We start from the raw sequence: 25,938 nt of genomic DNA, 5'->3' as shown, positions 1-25,938 counted from the left end.
CAAAAAATATTACGATAGTAACAAATGTCTTTTACACAAAATTCAATAATATTTTTTGTTCAATAATTACGGTATATACAACTTGCTCAGAGCGGCGTATATGGTACAAATAAACTCTTGTTCATTAATAGCGTGAGTTTGCCAGGGAACGTTAAAGTACGATTCGTTATGAATAGGAAGGTAGGGCAGAGGGTGTGTTACTGTGAACAGTTCAGTGACCGGGTTGTTCTAATAACAATCGACAGCAGACCAACACCGACAACGATAGTTCAGATATACATTCCGACGTCGCAAGCTGAAGATGAACAGATAGAGAAAGTGTATGAGGATATTGAAAGGGTAATGCAGTATGTAAAGGGCGACGAAAATCTAATAGTCATGGGCGACTGGAATGCAGTTGTAGGGGAAGGAGTAGAAGAAAAGGTTACAGGAGAATATGGGCTTGGGACGAGGAATGAAAGAGGAGAAAGACTAATTGAGTTCTGTAACAATTTTCAGCTAGTAATAGCGAATATCCTGTTCAATGATCACAAGAGGAGGAGGTATACTTGAAAAAGGCCGGCAGATACGGGAAGATTTCAATTAGATTACATCATGGTCAGACAGAGATTCCGAAATCAGATACTGGATCGTAAGGCGTACCCAGGAGCAGATATAGTTTCAGATCACAATATAGTAGTGATGAAGAGTAGGCTGAAGTTAAAGACATTAGTCAGGAAGAATCAATACGCAAAGAAGTGGGATACTTCTAAGTACTAAGGAATGACGAGATACATTTGAAGTTCTCTAACGCTATAAATACAGCAATAAGGAATAGCGCAGGAATGACGAGATACGTTTGAAGTTCTCTAACGCTATAAATACAGCAATAAGGAATAGCGCAGTAGGCAGTACAGTTGAAGAGGATTGGACATCTCTAAAAAGGGCCATCACAGAAGTTGGGAAGGAAAACATAGGTACAAAGAAGGTAGCTGCGAAGAAACCATGGGTAACAGAAGAAATACTTCAGTTGATTGATGAAAGGAGGAAGTACAAACATGTTCCGGGAAAATCAGGAATACAGAAATAGAAGTAGCTGAGGAATGAAATAAATAGGAAGTGCAGGGAAGCTAAGACGAAATGGCTGCAGGAAAAATGTGAAGACATCGAAAAAGATATGATTGTCGGAAGGACAGACTCAGCATACAGGAAAGTCCAAACAACCTTTGGTGACATTAAAAGTAACGGTGGTAACATTAGGAGTGCAATGGGAATTCCACTGTTAAATGCAGAGGCGAGAGCAGATATGTGGAAAGAATACATTGAAAGCCTCTATGAGGGTGAAGATTTGTCTGATGTGATAGAAGAAGAAACAGGAGTCGATTTAGAAGAGATAGGGGATCCAGTATTAGAATCGGAATTTAAAAGAGCTTTGGAGGACTTACGGTCAAATAAAGCAGGAGGGATAGATAACATTCCATCAGAATTTCTAAAATCATTGGGGGAAGTGGCAACAAAAAGACTGTTCACGTTGGTGTGTAGAATATATGAGTCTGGCGATATAACATCTGACTTTCGGAAAAGCATCATCCACACAATTCCGAAGACGGCAAGAGCTGACAAGTGCGAGAATTATCGCACAATCAGCTTAACAGCTCATGCATCGAAGCTGCTTACAAGAATAATATACAGAAGAATGGAAAAGAAAATTGAGAATGCGCTAGGTGACGATCAGTTTGGCTTTAGGAAAAGTAAAGGGACGAGAGAGGCAATTCTGACGTTACGGCTAATAATGGAAGCAAGGCTAAAGAAAAATCAAGACACTTTGATAGGATTTGTCGACCTGGAAAAACCGCTCGACAATATAAAATGGTGCAATCTGTTCGAGATTCTGAAAAAAAGTAGGGGTAAGCTATAGGGAGAGACGGGTCATATAAAATATGTACAACAACCAAGAGGGAATAATAAGAGTGGACGATCAAGAACGAAGTGCTCGTATTAAGAAGGGTGTAAGACAAGGCTGTAGCCTTTCGCCCCTACTCTTCAATCTGTACATCGAGGAAGCAATGATGGAAATAAAAGAAAGGTTCAGGAGTGGAATTAAAGTACAGGGTGAAAGGATATCAATGATACGATTCGCTGATGACATTGCTATCCTGAGTGAAAGTGAAGAAGAATTAAATGATCTGCTGAACGGAATGAACAGTCTAATGAGTACACAGTATGGTTTGAGAGTAAATTGGAGAAAGACGAAGGTAATGAGAAGTAGTAGAAATGAGAACAGCGAGAAACTTAACATCAGGATTGATGGCCACGAAGTCAATGAAGTTAAGGAATTCTGCTACCTAGGCAGCAATGACGGACGGAGCAAGGAGGACATCAAAAGCAGACTCGCTATGGCAAAAATGGCATTTCTGGCCAAGAGAAGTCTACTAATATCAAATACCGGCCTTAATTTGAGGAAGAAATTTCTGAGGATGTACGTCTGGAGTACAGCATTGTGTGGTAGTGAAACATGGACTGTGGGAAAACCGGAACAGAAGAGAATCGAAGCATTTGAAATGTGGTGAAAATTAGGTGGACTGATAAGGTAAGGAATGGGGAGGTTCTACGCAGAATCGGAGAGGAAAGGAATATGTGGAAAACACTGATAAGGAGAAGGGACAGGATGATAGGACATCTGCTAAGACACGAGGGAATGACTTCCATGGTACTAGAGGGAGCTGTAGAGGGCAGAAACTGTAGAGGAAGACAGAGATTGGAATACGTCAAGCAAATAATTGAGGACGTAGGTTGCAAGTGCTACTCGGAGATGAAGAGGTTAGCACAGGAAAGGAATTCGTTGCGGGCCGCATCAAACCAGTCAGTAGGGTGATGACCAAAAAAAAAAAAGGCTAGCTCCAGATACAGAAAACATTCTGGGAGAACATCAGTGTCGATTTAGGCCTATTTGGAGAACGACAGATCAGATGTTTGTGCTGTGGCAAATACATGAAAAGGTTATATGAGCTTCATAATATCTAGGTGGACTTAAAATCTTCATAGTCTTGATAGGGAAGAGATGGTGAATGAATTGGTACTTCTTGGTATACCATGTATGTTCCACTTACTCAAACAACGATGGCTGGTTCCAATACTGCGATGCGAGTGGATGGAGAACTGAGTAAATCGTTTGGAACTGCTAGAGTTGTTAACCTAGGGGGTGCCCACTCTACACGGCTTTTCAGTCTCTCTTGAAGCAGCCGTTTGGAATCTTTGATTATCTGTTTACATGGGCACAAAGTCAACTCAAGTATGTACATATGTTGATGATGTAGCAATTATTAGTAGAAGAAGAGCTCGATTTGGGAGAACAGTAGGTAAGCTGAAAGAAGCCACACAACCTAGAGCCCTTGGTGTCAATGAAATGAAGAGTAAGTGCACGAATTGCACCTGGAAGGAAAATAACAAATTGGGTAAACATGTACATGTGCAGATCTTTGATTATCTGGGATGTAGCATTAACAGGACGAACTGCATGCCAAATGATATAAAACGGCGCATGCTAACCTGTAATAGATGATTCCACACCCTTGAGAAATTGGTAGGTTCTAGGATGTTAAATAGGAAGCTGAAACTGCGACTATATATGGTCACGGTCAGGCCAGTTGGTAACCTACGGACATGAATCATGGAGTCTAACGAATTTTGATGTGCAGCAGCTCATGATATTTGAACACACCATTGTGCGCAAGATCTATGGAGCGGTTCAGGAATACTATAGTTTCTGAAGATCTAGAAAGAACACTGAGCGGTATACCTCATACGAGCGGCATTCAATATGTTATGAGAGCAGGTTAATTTTATTTAGGATTCCAATACGTCTACTGCTCCCCGACATCCACGTACAGCTGTCCGTGGAGTGCATCCTTCATTGGGTCAAACAGATGGAAGTCGGAAGATGCAAGATCCTGGCTGTAGAGTACATGAGGAAGAACAGTCCAGTAAAGTTCTGTGAGCTCATATCGGACGCGTCGACTTCGTATCAGATGCGTCGACTTGAGTAACCCCTCGAGTCGTCGTCGAGAAGGAGAAGTTCGTTTACATTTTTGTGGCGGCGAACACGCTTAAGTCTTTTCTTCAGTTTTCCGAGGTTAGCTAAACACACTTCCGAAATGATCGTTACACCGTGAGGGAGGACATCAAACAGAATAACACCTTCAGAGTCCCAGACAACCGTCGCCATAACTTTGCCGGCTGAACTTTTTCTCCGGAGGAGAGGTAGAGTGGCGCCACTCCATGGATTACTGTTTTGTTTCCGGTTGAAAGTGTTGAACCCATGTTTCGATGCCTGTGACCAGTTTGACAAAAACTATGCATGCATGTTCAAATTCAAATTCAAATGGCTCTGAGCGCTATGAGACTTAACATCTGTGGTCATCAGTCCCCTAGAACTTAGAACTACGTAAACCTAACTAACCTAATGACATCACACACATCCATGTCCGAGGCAGGATTCGAACCTGAGACCGTAGCAGTCGCGCGGTTCCGGACTGCGCGCCTAGAACCGCTAGACCACCGCGGCCAGCTGCATGCATGTTCGAAGGAACACTACACAGTACTTTTTAACAACACAGGCACTGCAACTTTATATTTATCCGTCGATACCAGGCAGTGACTTTCAGTTAAAATGTCCTCCCCTTGTACTGGAATTACATATATGAGGGTTTAATAGTGGCAATTATTTATTTACAGCTCGTACAAAATAGATACGTGATTCAAAGTTAACTGACGTTCAAAGTAGTCACCAGCATTGTGTATAACCCGTTGCCAGCGATGTGGAAGTCGTAAGATAATCATAGCAGTGCTGGTTGTGTCGACAGTTCAAGCGGCGCGGTCTATTGCCCGACGAATTTGTAGCAGTTCTGAAGCGAATGGCGTGAAGTGTTTCCTTCAGTTTAGAAATCGAGTTGAATTCACGAGGGCTTAAGTCAGGGGAGTGCAGTAGGTGGTATAGCGCTTAGCAGCCCCCTCAGTCAAACAAATCAGTAACAGCTTGCACTGTACGTGCTTGAGCATTGTCCTGCAAAATGATGGTCAGGTCCTGCAGAAAATGTCATCACTTCTGTCTCTAAGCTGGTCGTAGGTTGTGTTCCAAAAATGAACAGCATAGAGACAGAAGTGATGGATAAGGCCGCTGCAATATCCCTCTTCCTAAAATCCGCTACAGGGCTAATAGACTTTCTTCACTCTCTACATTGTAGAAGGTATGATGGTGAAAGCTCTAAGATCATTGTCTTTAATAGTTATTGGTGTTAGTTAATAATTTAATAATGTATTGACGGCTTGGCACCTACATTCGTGACCGTTTTCCGACTTCTAAAAGTTAATTTTCATGTGTTTGTATTCCACGGTCCACTGGCAGTTTAGGCTAGCCGACTGTCACTGGACTGAGCCACGTCCTCTCCTTTCGCGTGTAAATGAGCAGTCTCTCTTTTAAAGAACAGTACAGCTGCAGTTGTTCAGTAATTCTATTCAAAGGTTGCCCCAGAAATGTTGCGACCAACTTATAGGGGAGATGACGCACATCATAAGGACTGAGACTTGCATAGGAAACCACAGCTGCGAACGTCGTCGTACGCCGCAGGGTCTTGTTGTACTGACAATACAGACATCAGCCACACCAAAGTTACTTTGCACGTCCTCATCGAAATTTTTTAGAGTACAGGTTATTAAGATGTTGCAGGGCTAATGAGGGCAGGCCATGATTCATGCATTCAGTCGATAGGGAAGAAAGCGTGTTGGATGCTATGGAGACTTTCAAGCACCGGCATACGTGCCGTTGCCTTTTGCTTCAGAATGCCTTGTAGCAGTGTCCAGCCTGTCTTGAACGCCGAGTCGTTACACACCTTTCATCTCCAAAGGGGACAATTATTGCGCACCGAACACCATTCTGAACTTTTGCGTTTCACACACTAGTTTCTGCAAAAAAGTGGCCGAGATGTGCGTTTCCAAGCTCACGTATTGTTCATTGATGAGGCCACATTTACGACGGATGGCGTATTCACTCACCACAATGAGCAAAAAACACCCATGGTGTGCGGCACCACGCGATACAATATCGCTTCACAGTTAATGTATGGATGGATTTGGTCGGCAACTGCTTAGTCCGGCTATACCTCTTACCATCTCGTTTGACCGCCACGAATTATCAAACCTTTCTGGCACAAGTTCTTCCCAGATTGCTTGAAAATGTTCCAGCAAAAATGAGACGCAGCATGTGGGTGCAGCATGATGGGGCGCCTGTTCATTTTGGACTGGCTATTCGTAGGCATTTGGACAGGTCATTCCAGCGTCGATGGATTGGACGTGTTGGACTGGTTCTCTAGCTCCCACGCTCACCAGACTTATTGAGCCTTGATTTTTTTCTGTGGTGAACCATGAAATCACTCACGTATCCCGACCCTGTCGAGACTGAAATGGATCTTGTCGCAAGCACCGTCCATGTAGCTACTACAACCAAAGACTCTCCCAGTGTGTTCGAGCTTGTCTGGTAGTCATAGCTCCATCGGTGTCAGGCATGCGTAGCGCCTGATGTTGCATACATCGTGGATCTCTTGTAATATAAGAACTGTATTCATGTCGTGCACCCTATTTTATTGTTATGTCCAATAAATCTTTCAAATGAATCACTTTCTTGTTTTGTTTCCAATCTTCGACCACTGCTACCATTTACTCCTGACGTTAGCGGCCATGGATTGCTGTGCAAATCTCAGTGCTTATGATGTGCTCCGCCTCTGCTTGAACTTTGTCGCAACATTTCTGATACTCCATGTGTGCCGCACATAAGGCGCGATGTTATGAGCTTCCTTAATATTGTATGTGCCGAATGAAATAAAGAAACGAAACTAAGCTAGTTATGTAATGGAGATGTCACTATAGCTGTACCTATTTTATGGACGTGTGAAAGTTGCATATCACACCTTTTGACATGTTCATTTTTTATGTTTCATTTTAAACTGGTAGAATAAATTTTTAAAAATCAAATCTGAGTAGGAAAGTAGAAAATTAGAAACGTAAGTCATCATGACCTCAGTTCTTGGTGCACTTTATTCAGAGTTCCTTTCTTTCCTCGCGTAATTGATGTATGACATAATCATCTTCTGGATGAATATTTTCGGTGTTTGCTAAGAAAAACTGGATAGGAGTTCTGCCTTATGCAAGACATCGCTTTATAATTTTGTCATTATCCAAACACGTTTCAGTACTTTGTATGCCATCTTTTTAGGGATTTTTTTGGTTACTTTTTTTTCTCATATGACGTTATTAGTTGTGTATGATGGTAGCTTTATATCTACCCGAGACTCTTCAGCTTCTCATTGTTTTTTGATGTTGTGGTCTTGCTGCCCCTTTTTATGACGGCACTTATTTCGTTCATAAGTAAAATGGTGGCATAAACGTTGTGCTTCGCTGATAAATTATATGAACTGGATGTGTAACAACAAAAGATATGAATACTCTAACACGTCATAAACAAGGAAAAAAGATTGCAACATCAAAAAGCCGTGACAAGCTCTAGAATGTATGGTAGATATAAAGCTACCAGTACACCAGTAATAGCGTCTTGTGAGAAAGAAAATAAACAAAACAAAATGTGCTAAAGATAGCACATAAAGTGCTGAAGCATGTTGGGGCACTAGCACTATAAAACGATGCCTTAGATAAGCCGGAATTCCTCTCCACTAATGTGTAACTTTTCTATGCCCAGTGATAAATCATGTCTTGGTGTTGTTTTTATCTTTATAGGTGAGGCGAAATTTTGTTACTATTTGCCGAATGTAGACTGAGTTGTTTATGTGTGAAATGTAGCATCATAATAGGTAACAAGTACTACGTTGAATGCAGAAGAAGAGGATGCAGCAGACAGATGGGTTCCAGTCCGATATCGAACTCTACTTTCTCTCTGCAATTTGATGCATTGTTGATTTACGTTTTTGATGATATGTTGTTACCAGTTAGTTGGATTCTATGTTGTGTTTTGCTACTACCGTTGTTGAATTAGTAATAATTCTCTCTACCATTTGAAGCATTGTTGATTTACGTTTGTGTTAATATGCTGTTACCAGCTAGATTGATTTTAAATTTTGTTGTGCTGCTATCGTTGTTTAGGTACTAATAATGTTTCAGTATGTCCCTTAACCATTTGAAGCATTGTTGATATACGTTTCTGTTGCTACGTTGTTACCAGTTAGATAGATATAATTGTATAGTGCTAGTGTTGCAGTTGTATTACTAATAACGTTTCCAAATATATGTAATATGGTAGCCTAAATAAAAACACTTTCATTTCTTCTACTTTTTCCTAAGGCCACTATCAACAATAAGATGTTTCTTCATTAATATCACAGGAATGCAGGCTGGTTCTTTTTAACACTAGTATATTCTGTGTATACTAAACGAACCTAAAATAAGTATCTTAATAACAAATTTAGTAATCTATCTAGCTAACATGCAGTATCGAACAATTTATGCAGTTTGCTCGAAAATACAAAAAACACGGTATTTTGGACACTGTTCATGCAATAACTGATCAGATGTATCAGGACACATCTATGTAATGCAGTATTGAACATTTGATGTTACGAGACTTAGCAGTGAAGTAAAAAGAATGACGTACAACGGGCGAGCCAGAGATTTATTTAAGAAGTGCTAAGCGCCGCTTGTGATGGTGAAAAGAATGAAGCCACTGGACACTGGACGACGTAAAGCGTGTGATTTGGTGTGATGAATCACACTATACTCTACGGTAAGGTGATGGAAGGGTATGGGTTTGGTGAATACCTGCAGAACGTTAACCTACCATCATGTTTAATGCCAATAGTGCAGTAACAAAGCAGATGGTGTTACGGTGTGTGGGTGCTTTTCGTCTTTAGGGTGTGGTCCTCCTATTGCGGTTAAGAAAGCACCCACTGTGGAATCATAATAAGAGATTCTATAACATTGTGTGTTACGAGGATCGAAACCCAGTGAAACACCTTTGAGATGAGTTAGAACGTCGGCTCCAGCCCCCAGCGTCCAACATCATTACGTTCTCTGGTTCCGATTTCTGTAAAGGAATGCACTGCCATTCCTCTACAGACATTCAGACACCTCACTGAAAGAGGCACCAGCAGAGGTCAAGCTGTCATAAAGTCGAAGGGTGCATACACCCAATATTGGTGTCGGTTATTAGGTGCTTGGTGCTTGGATACTTTTGATCAGTTACTGCATGTCATGAGAACTGGTAAGCAATACAGGTTTTCAAGCAGCATAGCCTGGCAGAGGATTTATTTCCAGGACGGTAATAACCTGAAACTTATTATTGTGGCATAGACGTTAGAGACCGAGATGTGTTTCGCTGAAGTCGAAAATATTTTAATTGTCAGTGGAGTCCAGCTGGATCCTGTTACTGAACTGGTATACTTGAGAAACTAACACAGATAAGTTAATGGGACCACTTATTACCATTTCTTATTGGGAACGGACTAACAGCTCATAATGTGTCAATTTACGCAAAGTCACTTTTGTCGGTGGGCTGTGCCACTTTCAGAACAAAGATCATATTTGTTTCCTCGCAGTCTACGGTGGCGACATGCAGGAATAAACTTGCCGTTTTACAAACCGTTTCTTTTCGAATAAAACATCTGAGCTTTCGATAGCTATCTCCGACATTGTCATCTGCTTCCCAATAGTAAACAGTAACAATTGGCTTGGTCCCTTATGCAAATAAACCATATATGTCTCCTCCTACAAATCTGAAAATCACATCATCTAAATGAACAAAGGGCTCACTTGTATAAGACTCTTATATAAAGAATGGCATCACAAATCTAAACAAAATGTGCACTTGTGTTCTTATCATTTGTTTAACATGGATATTTATCCATAAGACCCCCCCCCCCCCCACCTCCATATTGCCACCTCACCGCAGTCCTTCCTCCACCCCACTCCTCCTCTTCTTCTAGCGTAAAAGGGTGATGTAAGTGACGTAGCAGGCTGAATTACTTGATTTATGAAGTCCAAGATTTTGGCATTGCAGTGGAATTCAAAGGAAGGGTGTTTTATTGGTTGAATTATCTTAATAAATTATCGCCCAGTGTGATATTCCACGTCACTAAGTTAATATGACCACTATAAAACTACCAGTCCCACTATATTAAATCACATATTAATTACTATGAATATGACCCAAGAAAGTACAGTGTATGTGTGAAAATGTTTGGGTCATTAACCTAGTAACTCAGTTACTATAATATCATGGCTGTCAAATAGCATTATCAGGAATATATGACTATCTTAATTTATATTTAGAATTTTGTAGCTATTTGATACAATTTTTAATGATTTTTTCCTAGTATTCCAAAAACGTACTTTCCAAAATCAGCATTCAAGGACACATATAAATATGAGATTTTAACTGTTAATCATTTATGCAGTACATTATTTGAACAAATTATACTGATACCCCATGTGTAGAACTTCTGACACTGTTAATCAGAAAACGTATGCACCCCAGGTGTCACACGTGACACCGTTAAATTACATTAATATCCTATGTTTTACCAGTTCCCACTACCCATTTGTGCTGCTATCAACGCCACCACTCTGACAGGAACAGGACAGGTATGCCCTTTATTTAACACAAACAAAATGCAAGGAGGAGTGCCCTGGTCACTCGTGCCTCTGCCAGTGCTGTTGCTGCTTCCACTGTGATGTGCTCCCTCTGGGCTCTACAACGTCTCTCTTCGTCACGCCGCAGCCACCAGTCCATGGGTGTGCTGCTACTGTCGTTATGGCTCAAGCTGCTATGAATGAGTGTGGGCGGTTAACTATATAGACATTTAACTACCACCTTTTGGTGGCGAGAATGGTGAGCCTCTGTCTTGAGTCATCACACTGGCTGCTGGCCTATTTAGGGATCAGCCAGAGCCACCAGTTTTAAACACACTCTGCAACTTTTATGTAACGTATCTCTTAGTCATTGAGAATATATCCAGAAATGAGATATTACAATCATTCCAGCATCATGACATACCATTTCTACCTGTATACAGCTATATACACAGTTTGGTCACGAACTTTACTGCAAAAACCACTGCCGACCTCGTTGGTATCCAGTAGAGATGCTACTTCTGCTTTCCATGAAACATTTCTGTTACCACCCAAAGCAAAAAAAAGGTATTTTATACTCATGTCCGTTGCTTACATTTCGTCTCAAAGACGCTGTCTTTTTTAGCAGAGTGTAATGCCATAAAGAGGACAGTTATGTTTCGCTTCACAGAATACAATCCTCCAACACATGGAATAGACAATATTGAAACAGCTACGCGATTGCCTCTCTTTCAATAGCATTTAGAGCACTGTGTGATCTACTCTGTGCACACATTATACGATCAAAAGTGTCTAGACATCCACTAGTGGACATTAAAATATGTTGTACATTTACCAGCTGAAGCGTGCCTCGTATTTAGGTCAGTGGTGGAGAAGCACTCACGCAGCTTTATACTATCTGGAGTTTCTGTAATGTTTGATATGAAATATACATGCGTCACTGTACTATTGTTTAAATAGCGATAATCACAAGCAAGATCTATACTTCCTCATTTTCTCTGATGATTTCTTTGTTACAATGGCAACAACAGCTCTCCTAGGACTAGTACTTTGCTGTACTAGACTATCGTTTAGTTGTAAGGTGATAATTTTTATAGTAACTTGTATGTCACATGGCACTCTATACAGTTCTTGATACATAGGTGTTTTATCACCAGTCGGAATTTTGTCTCATGATAGTGTGGCACTATCAGCATGCCATGTTAATTACACAAGTTGTCGAATTCCGTAACGAACAATTTCTTAATAGCACCTCTCTCGGCTCCTTTGTATGCATGCACAATACACTGATGACTCAGAACTGTGACCACTTACCTATTAGCCGATATGTCCAGACATTGCACAGATAACAGTGGCGACCTGCCATGGAATGGAAGCAGTGAGATCTTGTTAGGCCGCTAGAGGGAGTTGGCACCACACCACACCAAGTCATCTAATTCCAATAAATTCCAAGGGGGAGGGGGGGTTGATGGACTCTGACGCCACGTTCAGTCACATCCAAGTTGTGTTCGAATGGGTTCAGACCTGACGAGTTAGACGGCCAGCACATCAATTTCCACGCGCCACTGAGTTTCTCGAACAACTCCATTACACTTCTGGCCTTGTGACATGGCGCATTATCTTGCTGAAAAATTCCACTGGTGTCAGGAAGCATGATCGTCAGGAAGTGGTGTACGTGGTCTGCAAGCAGTGTACAATACTCTTTTGCCATCATGGTGCCTTGCACGAGCTTCACTACACCAATGGATGCCTACATGACCCTAGAGCGTAATGGAGCCACTACCAGCCTGCCTTCTTCCCGCAGTATAAGTGTTAAGGTGAAAGACGATGGATTGGTATGGTGGAGAAGGTATCGGGATTCATTAGACCATGGAACGCTCCGGCACTGGCCAAGATCCAGTGCCGATGGTCACGTGCCCGTTTCAGTCGTTATTACCGCTGTTATGATGTTAACATTGTCACATGCACAGGTGGTCACCTGGTAGCTCCATCGTTAGGAGTGTTTGGTTAACTTTGTGTTCAGACTCACTTTTATTCTGCTCAGCAATGGAGTTTGATGTTAGTTCCACCATTTCGCCGCCTGTCTTGTTTTACCAGTCTGCCCATCCCACAACACCTGACACCTATAATAACGACTGGCTGCCCAGCCTCAAGCCATCAGGACGTGGTTTCACCTTTGTTTCGCAACGTGCTGATGACGCTTACCACAGCACTCATCAAACACCCAAGTCATGGAGTTTCCGAAATCCTCGTGCTGAGCCTCTGGACCATCGCAATCTGTCTTCGGTCAAACTCAGATAGATTACGCGCCTTCCCCATTCTACACATGGACACCCTGCTCACTGATACTACATGCGCCATGCGTGTGTCTGTCTAGCAGTCATTCCTTGGCAGGTGACTTTGCTATCGCCTGGACGGGTTTATATCGATAGTAGGTCGGTGGTCATAATGTTACATTTCTTTACATTCAGTCTATGTATAAATAATCACGTAGTATTGTGTAAACCTTTTTTTTCTTAAGTTTCCTTTCAACCAGGCATCTACTTTAATTCATCTAGCCATTCAACTTCAAGTCACTCTGGATGCTTATTCCCAGATCATGAATGGCCCTAGCATGTCAAACAACGAGTGTGGTGAAGCTCAGCCTTTCTCGGCTTTGTTCGGTCCTTGTCGGAAGTATCTAGTACAGTACATCACTTCATTTAGTATTGCAGTGTGGTATTTTTTGGTGGGCACAAAACTCTTCACTTCGACAGATTAGCAGTGTCAACGTCGTTTACCTCCCTAGTTGTTTTCAGTATGAGTGATGTTCACAGATATAGGGTCTGCTTGCACAAAAAGAGGCACTCTAGCGATCTGTCGTTAGGAGGCTTTAAAAGGAATGGGAATGACAGAAGAATGGGATGAGAATTCTCAATACCTGTTATGCAGTTGCATAGTCGACAGCTACCACAAAGTTACTCTGAATATTAGAACACCACCCAGTAAGAATTTAAAGATTTAGTTAACAATGAAAGAGTACAAAATAATAACCATCGACAGACGGGATTCATTGTTCTATACGTCAAGAAGCAGTCTGACCTAAATTTGCAGGCATGTAGCACGTAAAGAAATTGGTGGTACCGAATAGTTACGCACGTTAATGCACTGTCATCTGCAATAGTTTTCAATGGAACTGAACGAAGAGTAAAGAAACTTTATATATTACTGGGGAGTACGTTCGTTTAAGTGAAACCGGCTATTGTTGAATTTGTGGAGGAAAAAGGAGTGCAGAAACGAAAGGAAGAACCCCTGGAATGGATTGAAGACGGGTACTTTACGCCCACCTTCAAAAAGTTTGATGAAAAGTATGGATAGCAGACCTTGCATAACGCACATTACCAGGAGCGGGGATGGGGTTGGGGTACTGTATCATCATAAAAAAACAAAATAATTGACTTATATCAACAACAAGCCTTTTACAGATTTACCGTTATCTAAGTAGGATCCAGAATATGAAAATATCTTTCAGCAGACTTATTTCTGATTTAGTGGGGATAATTTAGAAAGAAAATCGCATTTGTAGAAGGAGCAAATTTTGTTAAAGACAGGCCAGTTTGGTACCTCTCTGCTGTTAAAGAAGTTTGAAGAATTCAGCGAATCACAAGTAAAGTTTTCTAAACGTTTTGAGGACGCTGCCAAGCTTACGTCTACTTTCGAGCCGTTTTCTAAAGCATCCCAACGTATGTGCAGATGTAAGTAATCGATCTAAATGTATTTCCCGTACAAAGACAAGCTCTTTTACATTAAAACTCTCCAGGAAGTCTTCATCGTTTTTCTGAGGTAGAGTTTCCACGTCTTCATGATGGCGTTGCAAAAGTGTTTACAATATTTCGGTCAACATACAGTATGTGCGTGAAATGCTTTTTCTCGATTATAAAAGTGAATAACTCAAAATTACCTATCACCTGAGTGCGAAAATCTGTGAAATTGTCTGCGTCTGTTCATATGCCGACAGTTTGTACCAGATACAAATTATGCTTTCAACGCGCCAAAAATAATAAAATAATAATGAAAATTTGTTTCGTTTGTGATTTGTGTCGTTGAGAAATATGAAATATGAGACAAGGTCGTATGCAACGCCACTGTTTTGCCATCTAAATACGGCGTGTTTGCAGTTTTCCCTGCTCCGCGTCCTCCATGGAGTGGCGGTGGGTGGAAATGCGAAGTGGGATGTTTCCAGCTGTATCTGACGAATGTTCAGAGGAGGAGGAACTTCGTGTAGTAATTGCGATGCTGTGGTGTACGTATTTGCAATTAATGACTTGTTTAATCAGTGTACAATCCCCTCTCTGTATCTTCTTTCTTCTTTCCTTGGGATCGTCTTCTGTGCAGTCTGGTCTGTGTGGAACGTAAAATTCGTGCATATCTAGGTCCCACAAGCTTCCAAATAACCTAAGCCTCTTTCTGAAGACATGCACATATCCCTCCAACGTCCATATACAATTTCTGCAATTTAGCTGTGACAGTTATATCGATTGTTAACAAAGTTATCAACAGTCAAAATCTGTATTGTAATAGGCTTTAGCGCAGATTCTCCAGTGAAACTCGCTGTCCTTTTTTTCCCAGGACTTAGGCCTTTGCTAAGGCGTAGCGCGCGTTAGGGCCGAGGGTACAGCTGGAAAATATTTAATTTGGCATAGTTAAAGTATTTTGGGAGTCATTTTAAATAAATAATAAAAAGACCACAAAAGCTGATCGTAATTTTGCGTATTACGCATCGGCTGAGTAACTGGACAATGAACTGAGTAGTGTTTTGTCAATAAATTTAAAATGCAGTGTTGAATTTGAGCATTTTGTTAATGTAGTTGAAGATTTAAATCTACAGAAACTGCATTAATAAATAAATTATACAATCAATTATATGATTCTGAAGGTTTAGTTTCATTATCCATTGCACAAAAATGGTAACAAATCTTTAATAAGAGAAATGATGATTTTACAAATCTGTAGAAATTAATTTCATTTCTATTGGCGATTCCGTCAAGGCATTCACAGAGAATTTTTTTTTCTGTGGAAAATACTGGGTGTATCAAAAGGTGTGTTCCATGGCGTCGTGATTGGTAGATAAGAACCTTTGAGCAAGATTTACTAATGTCTTCCGGAACCCTTGGAAAGCTACCTGGCGTATCGCAGATGGCTCCATCTGCTATTTGCATTCGTGGCGCAGAAACACCATGGCTCTGTCCTACACCAGGGTTTTCATGTACGTGCAAAAATGAAAATCGGAAAGTGTGAGTGAAGAGGCCAAGCTGTAGGTCTTCCACGTCAAATACATATGTTGGCAATTTTGCTATTCAAATGGTGCTCACATTGAGCACCTTCTCTAAGTTAGACTGGTGTTTACTGACAGTAATGTACAATTTCAGCTTTACTCCCTGCCTCCTAGTGAGGGCGAAACTGCCAGCAGCGTCCTCCACATTTCACAGGCTAGCACGCAAATGGAGTATAGTCGAACATAACTTTAATAGCAACATATAATCACATGGTACTCACCTGCTTGCCACAATGCTCTGTATTAAGAGGCGGGACGAAAAAAACAAAGTGTCTCTGAATTTAATAAAAAAGGGCATTATTTATTTATCTCAAATATAGACTAAAAGAGTTCTGTGAAGCTGTTTAGCAGGGACAGTTATTTATTAAGTACTTCTGAAAGCAACACTAAATCCCTTTTAAACTAAAATAATTGAGCAAATAAATAATACTTTATTTTGTCATTCTTACTGAAAACCTAAAAAATGCTGGAATACAAATCAATCTCTTAGAAGAAATAGCCAACAAAGCGGATTTAAGAATATCTGCAGAAAAAAACAAAATTTATGACAAATATAAAAAGTGCTCCGGAATCATTAGGAACAGATATTGGACAAATAAAAAGGGGTAAGTAAATTTAAATGTCTGGGAGAAATTATCCAAGGAGATGGCTTAGGAAAAGTCGCTGTAGAAGAAAGAGCACATAAAATGGAGAGAACTTATGGAAAAACTAGGAATGCCTACAACAAAAGGTGTCTGTCTAAAAATTTGAAGATACAGCGCTACAACACAGTAGTAAAACCAGAATGCCTTTATCTAATTGAATATTTAGTACTCAACTACCAATTACACAAGCTTGAAGTCCTAGAAAGAAAAATGATTCGAAAAATACGTGGGTCACCAAAAAATACAGAGATATGGTAATTAAGAAGTTTATCGCAAGATAGAAAACATAAATGAAACACTACGAAAGAGGTGACTGATATTTTTCTACTCTTATACAGAATGAACAGCGACAGGTTAACCAAACAGATTTTTAAATATTTTTGGGACAACAAGTCAACAATAGTTTGGATTCAAGAAGTTAGGAAACATTTGGAAAGAAACAACAGAAGTGAAAAGGATACAACAGAAAGACAGATTTTCAAGAGGAAAGTGTTAAAAATGGAAGGCTGGAGGGAGAAGAAGGCAGGGTCAAAATTGTCTGAGAAGAGAAAAAGGATACATAGTGAAAGGATGAAAGAATACTGGAGGAAAAAGAAATAACAATAAAGAAGGAAGCATTGAAATTGGTGCGTGGTCCTTAGATGACCCAAACGAAGAAAGAAAATTATTTTGATAAAAAAAGAAGTGGCACACCTCATATCCCTCTCCTTCGACGAATGATGTCCTGAACAGGTATCATTCATAAGAGAATAAAAAATACTGTAGCGACCTAATGATCAACATATAACATGTGACTGAAACATTGAAGTGGGGTATATGTTTCATGTAATCTCTTGTTCTCTATTTGTAGCACTTTTTGAGGTTGTGCAGTCTAATGTTTGTTTACATGTTGGTGATTACCAGAGAAGTGTGTTCTATATTTGTTTATTTGGTCTACTGGATCTATCTCTCCACCTGACATACCTAAGGTGGTGATCGGGTTTCGAACAGAAGAATGACGATTTCAGCAGGCAGCAGTGGGGTAAAACTGGAGGACTGAGGCAAAGCTCAATTTCCACTTCGAGGTGTGGGATCAGGTACTTCCGACGCCCTGCAGCCACAACTACAGTAGTCAGTAGTCTCCAGAACTAAGGAGGACTGCACAGCTTGTAAAACTCTTGGTGTTCTGGACGACAAAACACAACTTTGGTTCTTGTAGACGGAGAGCATTTTTCTCCAGAATAGTATTCACAATGGCACCGTGCAATTCCATTGTCTCATAGCACACCTCAGCGAATCATAAACGTTTCTGACAGAAGTCTTACATTCTCGCAATTAAGCACCGCTTAGGAAGCCACCCTGTCAGCTTCTGCGCGAACTTCGGCAGCTAGCAGGACTGGATATGCTTCCCGAACAGTCCTTACGCGTGCTTTGAACTAAGAGGGTACGAGAAAAATAAGGATAATTTTGGCCCTTCAAGTGTTGGCAGAAATAGCTGAGGCTTGTCGACATGTCAGGAACTGAAACTGTCAGCGCTGTCGACTGCATTATTTCGGCTGGAGACACTCAAACAGAGCGTTTTGGAAACGGCCCCGATTCGAGATCAAGGGTGAAGCACTGGCCTCTGTTACAGAAGCATTCTGGTTCTGGCAGCATGTATCAGACGTTGGCAATGGCAGAACAGCAGACAATGTGACGAGAGGTTATGTAAAGATAATACTCACTGGTGCTGGCTCCATCAGAGGTTTGGAGACAAGGAGCGTAGTTTCATGACACCATGTCACTATCCTAACTAGTTCGGCGGTCTCTAAAGGGCAGCTCCCAGTCGTCACACAAAAATTCTGCACTCTATTCCTCTGCAGCGGCTATTGCGCTGAATCCACAGTGGTCGTTCGCAAGTGATGTTATCCGGGGTGCGCGTCAGAGTGCGCAACGCGCGATGTCTGCTGTGGAAACATCAGATCATCATTCTTCATTCACACACAACTGTTCATATTGGTACATGGTCCTGAGTTCAGTGACAGCAGCGCCAGGCTTAGGTGTATGTCTAGCACACAGGAAACGACATGCAAGCAGAACCGTAAATTGAAGCGCGTTCCTGGCACGGAGTTACCTGCACGCATGGCGACACATTAGACCCGCATCCGGCTATACGAATTTTAATTTCGAAGAGTTACAATTGTACTGTCACAGTAACTCGGAACATGAAGGGAAACATCTTGAGAGTCGGATTTACAACTACCTCAGACTGTTCCAAACGACTGTTCGTGACGGACAGACGGTCAGGGAAGGACTTATCGGTTGACGCAGTTTCTGGTATTAGTGTGATGCTGCGAGATTTGTCTCGCACAGACAGCATAGCGGCATTAACGGCTACGATTAATTCAACAATTACAGCGTATGGCAGAAGGAATATGGTATGAGATATTAGTTTACAGGAACTAGTAAAGTGGAACGTCACCGAGCCCAATCTGGGAACTGATTCTTTGCACTATTTTGATCACGTCGTGAATATCGAGAGGGACTACTAAAAACAGCAACGGTTACGACGGCTAGTCACGACGAAGAATGGCGCCACATTCTCAACGAATTCCCAGGAATTTCTCCCAGACAGAATTTCATATCCATCACGCCAGGACAGCCGGTGGCGGTTAAACCCCGCCGCATCGGCTCTGAAGTTCACAGCAGAAAAAAAGAAGAACTGTAGATAGACAGATCACTGAGGGAGTGACGACGCCTTTAGAAAGTCAATGGGCTTCGGCATTACACATGATGTAGAAACGCGACGGAATGTGGAAAGTGTGCAGCTACTACTGTGTATTAAATTCAAGCACAAATATGGATCGGTACCCTAAACTATATTTTATGGAGATAAGCAATTCAGTGGCTGGCGCAACAATGTTCTCCGTCATTGACTGCACTCGCACATACTCCCAAATTCCCGTGGCACCATCTGACATAACCAAGACGGCATTCACCCCACCCGTCAGGCTATTTGAATACTTTTATATGTCATACGGATTGAAAAACGCTGCCCAAACGTGGCAGCGTTTTATTCAACAGGTACTCTGTTGGCTCGACTCCTTATTCTGTTGTATGGCTGACATTCTAGTCTTTTACAGTTATGAGATTGACAAGATTTTGCGTGCTGACAAATGGAATGCTGGTGTTGTAGTTAACAAAAGACAAGCTCTTTTCCGACCAGGCCAGAGTTCAGCTCCTCGGCCTTTCAAGAATGTTTCCATGCCAATAATATTCGAAAATCTAAGAAGGCTGCTCGGAATTTTAAGTTGTTATCAGTGTCACTTTCCCAGGATAAGACATTTACAGGGCCATTAACAAAACTGCTAATAGGAAAACTCATGATTGCCTCATATTAGGTACCTTGGAATCCAGAACAAACGACAGTGTTCGAGAAAGTGAAGGAATATGCTGCACATCGACTGCTTAAGGCGCCAATGGCTCTTATGGCTGACACAATTCGTCGAGCGTGCTTGGCAACCTTTAGCTTTCTTTTCCCGGCTACCCACAAACGAACAAACTTCATGATATATATGGAACAATCGCAAACCAGAGCCCTAGTCCAGAAAGCAGAGCTGAACGGTTCTCACAGGTTGATTAGGCTTAATATCACAGCTCACAACAGACGTATGCCACCTCAACAGTAGCAGAAACATAGCCACCGATTGCCTGTCAACATGTTGCGCAGCCGTGAAGACTGTACAATGTGACAACATTGCCCACGCAGAAGCACTACATTATTCTGGGGCAGGAACAATCCAGTTCGAGCCTGAAGCAATCGAAGACACCATCAGGCAGTTTAACTTTCTGGTGCAACTTTTCACACGTCATAACATGGGTTTCCACACCTAGGCTTTTTCAGCATGTCATTTTTGCTCCCTTACATGTTCTGTTGACTCCAGGAGTACAGGCTACCATATAGCTGCTGACTAAGAAGATGATGTGGCCCAGAATAAAGAAAGACAGTCTGATCGCTGCCAGAAGTCCAAAGCTGGCAGGCATGTGTCTGGACTAACAGCAACCATTGTCATTCCTACAGCATTGTTTGGGCAGATCCATGTGGATCTGGTTGGGCTGCTACCATACTTGAATGGCGACTGTTGTGTAGTTACCATGAAGAACCATTTCCTGAGATGACCTGAAGCCTTCCCTGCAGCTGCCATCACTGTCGCAACCATGGGATGAATACTAATCAGCAGTTGGATTGCAAGATTAGGTAACCTCAAACCAATTACAACCAACAGCGTCGAGAATACGAGGCCACGTTGTCCTGGGAGTTACTTCGCCTGACCAAGTACACCCTCATTCATCCAACAAGCTAGCACCCAACCAGTAACGGAATGATGAAAAGATTCCGCAATGCACTGAATGTAGCACAGATGTGTGATGCAGGGGCGACCCATGGACTAATGATCGAGTAATGAGGGAGACGACTCGGACTGAGCCTCTACCGATTACGTTGTTAGTGTTGCTGTTTGTCTTCAGGGAAGATGTGAAACATACGCCAGCATAGTTGATGTCTGGCAAAGCATTACATCTACGAGCTGAATTAATCTCGGACAAGCTGACAGATATCCCTTCAATGCTGTCGATTTATGAGTCTTGAAGAGAGTTTTGTTCGACCATGAGTCTTTTTAGACCAACTGCTCCCAAGACTCACAGGGACAAACCCATTTTTTTCCACAGATACCTGTTCATCTAGTCTCAAGTGCAGTTTCATGACGACTCACTTCGCCCTCCTTCCTTATGGGATCGTTTGAGGTGGTGCAATGGGGACCAAATACCTTCAGCATTCTCTGGAACCGATGACAGAAGGTGATGTCAGTCAAAAGGCTTAAATTTGCTCATCTGGATATGGAGGCAGGGGACACGACCGCTGGCGCCCACACACCTCCCGGCTGTGTTCTTCCAGCAGGATGACCACCATCGACAGTTAGTGTAGGTGACAGTAGCTCCAACATTGGGCCTTGGACTCAGCAGCCAGGCACACAGGAATTTCTGCTCACAAGGATGCAAGCCAGATGCGTGATAACACACCAGTTCCTAGGAATTCCCGGGGCTACAGGTGTCTTTTAGAAGTGGAGCTGGTGGCTGATATAGCGTCCCAGCGATTGACAAGTAACCACAGATTGCAACAGTGAAGCGTGGTATATCTTTTACATAATTTATTGGTCTTTTCCTCGGTCGCTGTTTAAGGTGTGCAGTCGAATGTTCGTTTATACAGGGTGTTTCAAAAGTGACCGGTATATTTGAAACGGCAATAAAAACTAAACGAACAGCGATAGAAATACACCGTTTGTTGCAATATGCTTGGGACAACAGTACATTTTCAGGCAGACAAACTTTCGAAATTACAGTAATTACAATTTTCAACAACAGATGGCGCTGCGGTCTGGGAAACTCTATAGTACGATATTTTCCACATATCCACCATGCGTAGCAATAATATGGCGTAGTCTCCGAATGAAATTATCCGAAACCTTTGACAACGTGTCTGGCGGAATGGCTTCACATGCAGATGAGATGTACTGCTTCAGCTGTTCAATTGTTTCTGGATTCTGGCGGTACACCTGGTTTTTCAAGTGTCCCCACAGAAAGAAGTCACAGGGGTTCATGTCTGGCGAATAGGGAGGCCAGTCCATGCCGCCTCCTGTATGTTTCGGATAGCCCAAAGCAATCACACGATCATCTAAATATTCATTCAGAAAATTAAAGACGTCGGCCGTGCGATGTGGCCGGGCACCATCTTGCATAATCCACGAGGTGTTCGCAGTGTCGTCTAAGGCAGTTTGTACCGCCACAAATTCACGAAGAATGTCCAGATAGCGTGATGCAGTAATCGTTTCGGATCTGAAAAATGGGCCAATGATTCCTTTGGAAGAAATGGCCGCCCAGACCAGTACTTTTTGAGGATGCAGGGACGATGGGACTGCAACATGGGGCTTTTCGGTTCCCCATATGCGCCAGTTCTGTTTATTGACGAAGCCGTCCAGGTAAAAATAAGCTTCATCAGTAAACCAAATGCTGCCCACATGCATATCGCCGTCATCAATCCTGTGCACTATATCGTTTGCAAATGTCTCTCGTGCAGCAATGATAGCGGCGCTGAGGGGTTGCTGCGTTTGAATTTTGTATGGATAGAGGTGTAAACTCTGGTGCATGAGACGATACGTGGACGTTGGCGTCATTTGGACCGCAGCTGCAACACGGCGAACGGAAATCTGAGGCCGCTGTTGGATCACCTGCTGCACTAGCTGCGCATTGCCCTCTGTGGTTGCCGTACGCAGTCGCCCTACCTTTCCAGCATGTTCATCCGTCACGTTCCCAGTCCGTTGAAATTTTTCAAACAGATCCTTTATTGTATCGCTTTTCGGTCCTTTGGTTACATTAAACCTCCGTTGAAAACTTCGTCTTGTTGCAACAACACTGTGTTCTAGGCGGTGGAATTCCAACACCAGAAAAATCCTCTGTTCTAAGGAATAAATCATGTTGTCTACAGCACACTTGCACGTTGTGAACAGCACGCACTTACTGCAGAAAGACGACGTACAGAATGGCGCACCCACAGACTGCGTTGTCTTCTATATCTTTCACATCACTTGCAGCGCCATCTGTTGTTGAAAATTGTAACTACTGTAATTTCGAAAGTTTGTCCGCCTGAAAATGTACTGTTGTCCCAAGCATATTGCAACAAACGGTGTATTTCTATCGCTGCTCGTTTATTTTTTATTGCCGTTTCAAATATACCGGTCATTTTTGAAACACCCTGTATGTTCGTGATTGTTAAAGAAGTGTTCCCTACATTCGTTTGACAGCCTACTAGAACTAACTTTCTACCTCGCGTTCCTACAACACTATTTCGCATAAACTCTTTGTAAATTTACATATTACACATTAACCCAATATTTTTATTAGATACTCTAATTCTTTCAGCTTTAAATAATAAAACTTCGAATCATGAACATATTTCGCTGGTACCAAGTACTCATTCGGTTTTCTTTCTAAGTCTTTTCTTCTTTTCCTATTAGGACTGCCAACAATTTGTTTGTAATCACCAAACGTAATATTCCTCACAATTGTATATTTTAGTTATTTGTCGAGTTTGTTAGTTGAATTATTATTGTAGCAATGACTTCAGCATGCATCCATTCCATACCATTCTTAGCACCGAGCGAGATGGCGTAGTTATTAGCGCACTGGACTCGCATTCGGGAGGACGACGGTTCAAACCCATGTCCAGCCATCCTGATTTAGGTTTTCCATTATTTCCTTAAATCGCTTCAGGCAAATGCCAGGATATTTAACCACTCGTTATCTAAATGGACATGGTGCTGAACTTGAGGACAGTAGTGTGGTTTAGCTAATTATCTCACAAGCAGCAGTGAGCAACTAGGTATTTACAATCAACGACAGTGACAAACGTAAGTCATATCTACTCGCCAATTAACGTAATCTAATCTTTGTGATAGTTCACATCAATCTTACTAGGATAGGACAGTAGAAAACTTCACTGATAGGCGGTAGAAAAGGAAAGAGATGTCTAAACAGCTACAGGGAAAATGAAACATGAAAGGCTAAAGCAGCTAACTCAGAGACTGTTAATCCGCCAAATCTGCGAAGATAGCAGATTTTCCTGAGACTTTAAATCTTTTCAGCATATGGACGCTACACAATCTTTTCTGTTGACCATCCTTGGATCAGTGATAGATAATGCTTTAGGATGGCGACTGCCGCTGTTTTATATGGTCCATTGTAATGTGGGAAGGACGTACTAGTTTCCTTTAACTAGATGGGACTTCCTGCGTAATACCAGGTCATCAACGGAAAATATGGGTGTAATTGCCCCACTATTATTTTTTTTTCATATTGAATTGTGCTTGCTTGCTCAGATGTCCTCTCACAAGGTTCTATACATCGACAGGTTGTACACTTCGGTTATTTGGCCAAGCAAATGAATTTAATAGTGGTTCCCCAACAAATTTCTACTGGAGATAGCCTAATTGATAAGTGTGAGAAGTTGTTCCAAATAACCTGAAGCTCATAAATCATGTGTGTCCATGTAGTGTGTCTCGTAAAGCAGTATGTTCTAAGCAGTCTCTCTATTTCTTTCATGATCCTCCTTTCATGTGGACGGTATTTCGAAGTGGTCACCTGCTAAATGCCTTTCCAAATTCTGAACTGCTTGAAGTTATTACTAGTGATCCATGAGTCATTATCTGGTAATATCCATTAGGTTTTCATACACCTGTAAAATAATCTCTCAAGTAATGTATTACAGTTGTTGTACCCGCTAATTTTATAGAGTTAAGTTGTTCATCCTTTGATCGACAGTCTATTAATTCTAGCATATACATAACTCCTACTCTGCCTTTCAGCAGAGGACCATAGACGTTGACAGTGGCTAAGTTATTTAATGCCTCAAGTGTAGGTTGATGTGATTTATATAATGAATGACTATTATCGTCTTCTACCTTTTGACAGACTCCACACTTTGTTAGTGCACTTATAATCGTCCCCCCTAGATTATTAAAATAATTAAATTGATGTACGAGGGTTGTTTTTTAAGTAAGTGCCGTTCGCGCGTATAGTCCCGTAGTTCGCGCGGACGCCGCAACAAGCCACCGCGCCACTTGCCGACATCCTTCCCGTTTACACTGATGCAAGTTGCAGCTCTGTAGCTGACGTGTACGCATCGCTGTGCTACTTTATAATGTTTACGATTATTGAATCGCCCGCCGCGAGTGAGATACGGTCAGTGATACGTTTTTTGACCGCGAGAAGCCTATCAGCTGCAGAAATTCATCGTCAGTTAACAGAAGTTTAAGGCTTGAATGCAATGAGTGAAGGTAAAGTGCGTCAATGGGTTAGAGAGTTTAAAAATGGCCGTCAAAACGTCCATGACGAAGAACGCTCAGGCCGGCCCTCTGTGATCACTGATGATTTGGTGGCTGCAGTCGAAACAAAGATTCGTGAGGACAGAAGATTCACAATTTCCACTCTTTCTTTGGAATTTCCACAAGTTTCAAGATCGGTTTTGTACGAAATTGTGTCTGAAAACCTAAACTTTAAGAAACTGTGTTCTCGGTGGGTACCCAGACTCCTCACAGAGAACCACAAAGAGACGAGATTTGCCACTTCATTGGCCTTTTTGATTCGTTACAAGGAAGAAGGGGATGACATGTTGAGTCAAATTGTCACTGGAGATGAAACATGACTATCACATATCACTCCCGAAAGCAAGCGACAATCGATGGAATGGCGACACACCTCACCTGTCAAGGTCAAAGCCAAACATACGCTGTCAAAGCGCAAGATTATGGCAACTGTGTTCTGGGACCGGCGCGGTGTTTTGCTAGTGGACTTTATGCCACG

This window comes from Schistocerca serialis, chromosome 1 (genome assembly GCF_023864345.2).
Source record: "Schistocerca serialis cubense isolate TAMUIC-IGC-003099 chromosome 1, iqSchSeri2.2, whole genome shotgun sequence".
NCBI lineage: Eukaryota > Metazoa > Arthropoda > Insecta > Orthoptera > Acrididae > Schistocerca > Schistocerca serialis.
The sequence above is the reverse complement of the archived record's forward strand: the minus strand, read 5'-3'. Positions refer to the sequence as shown.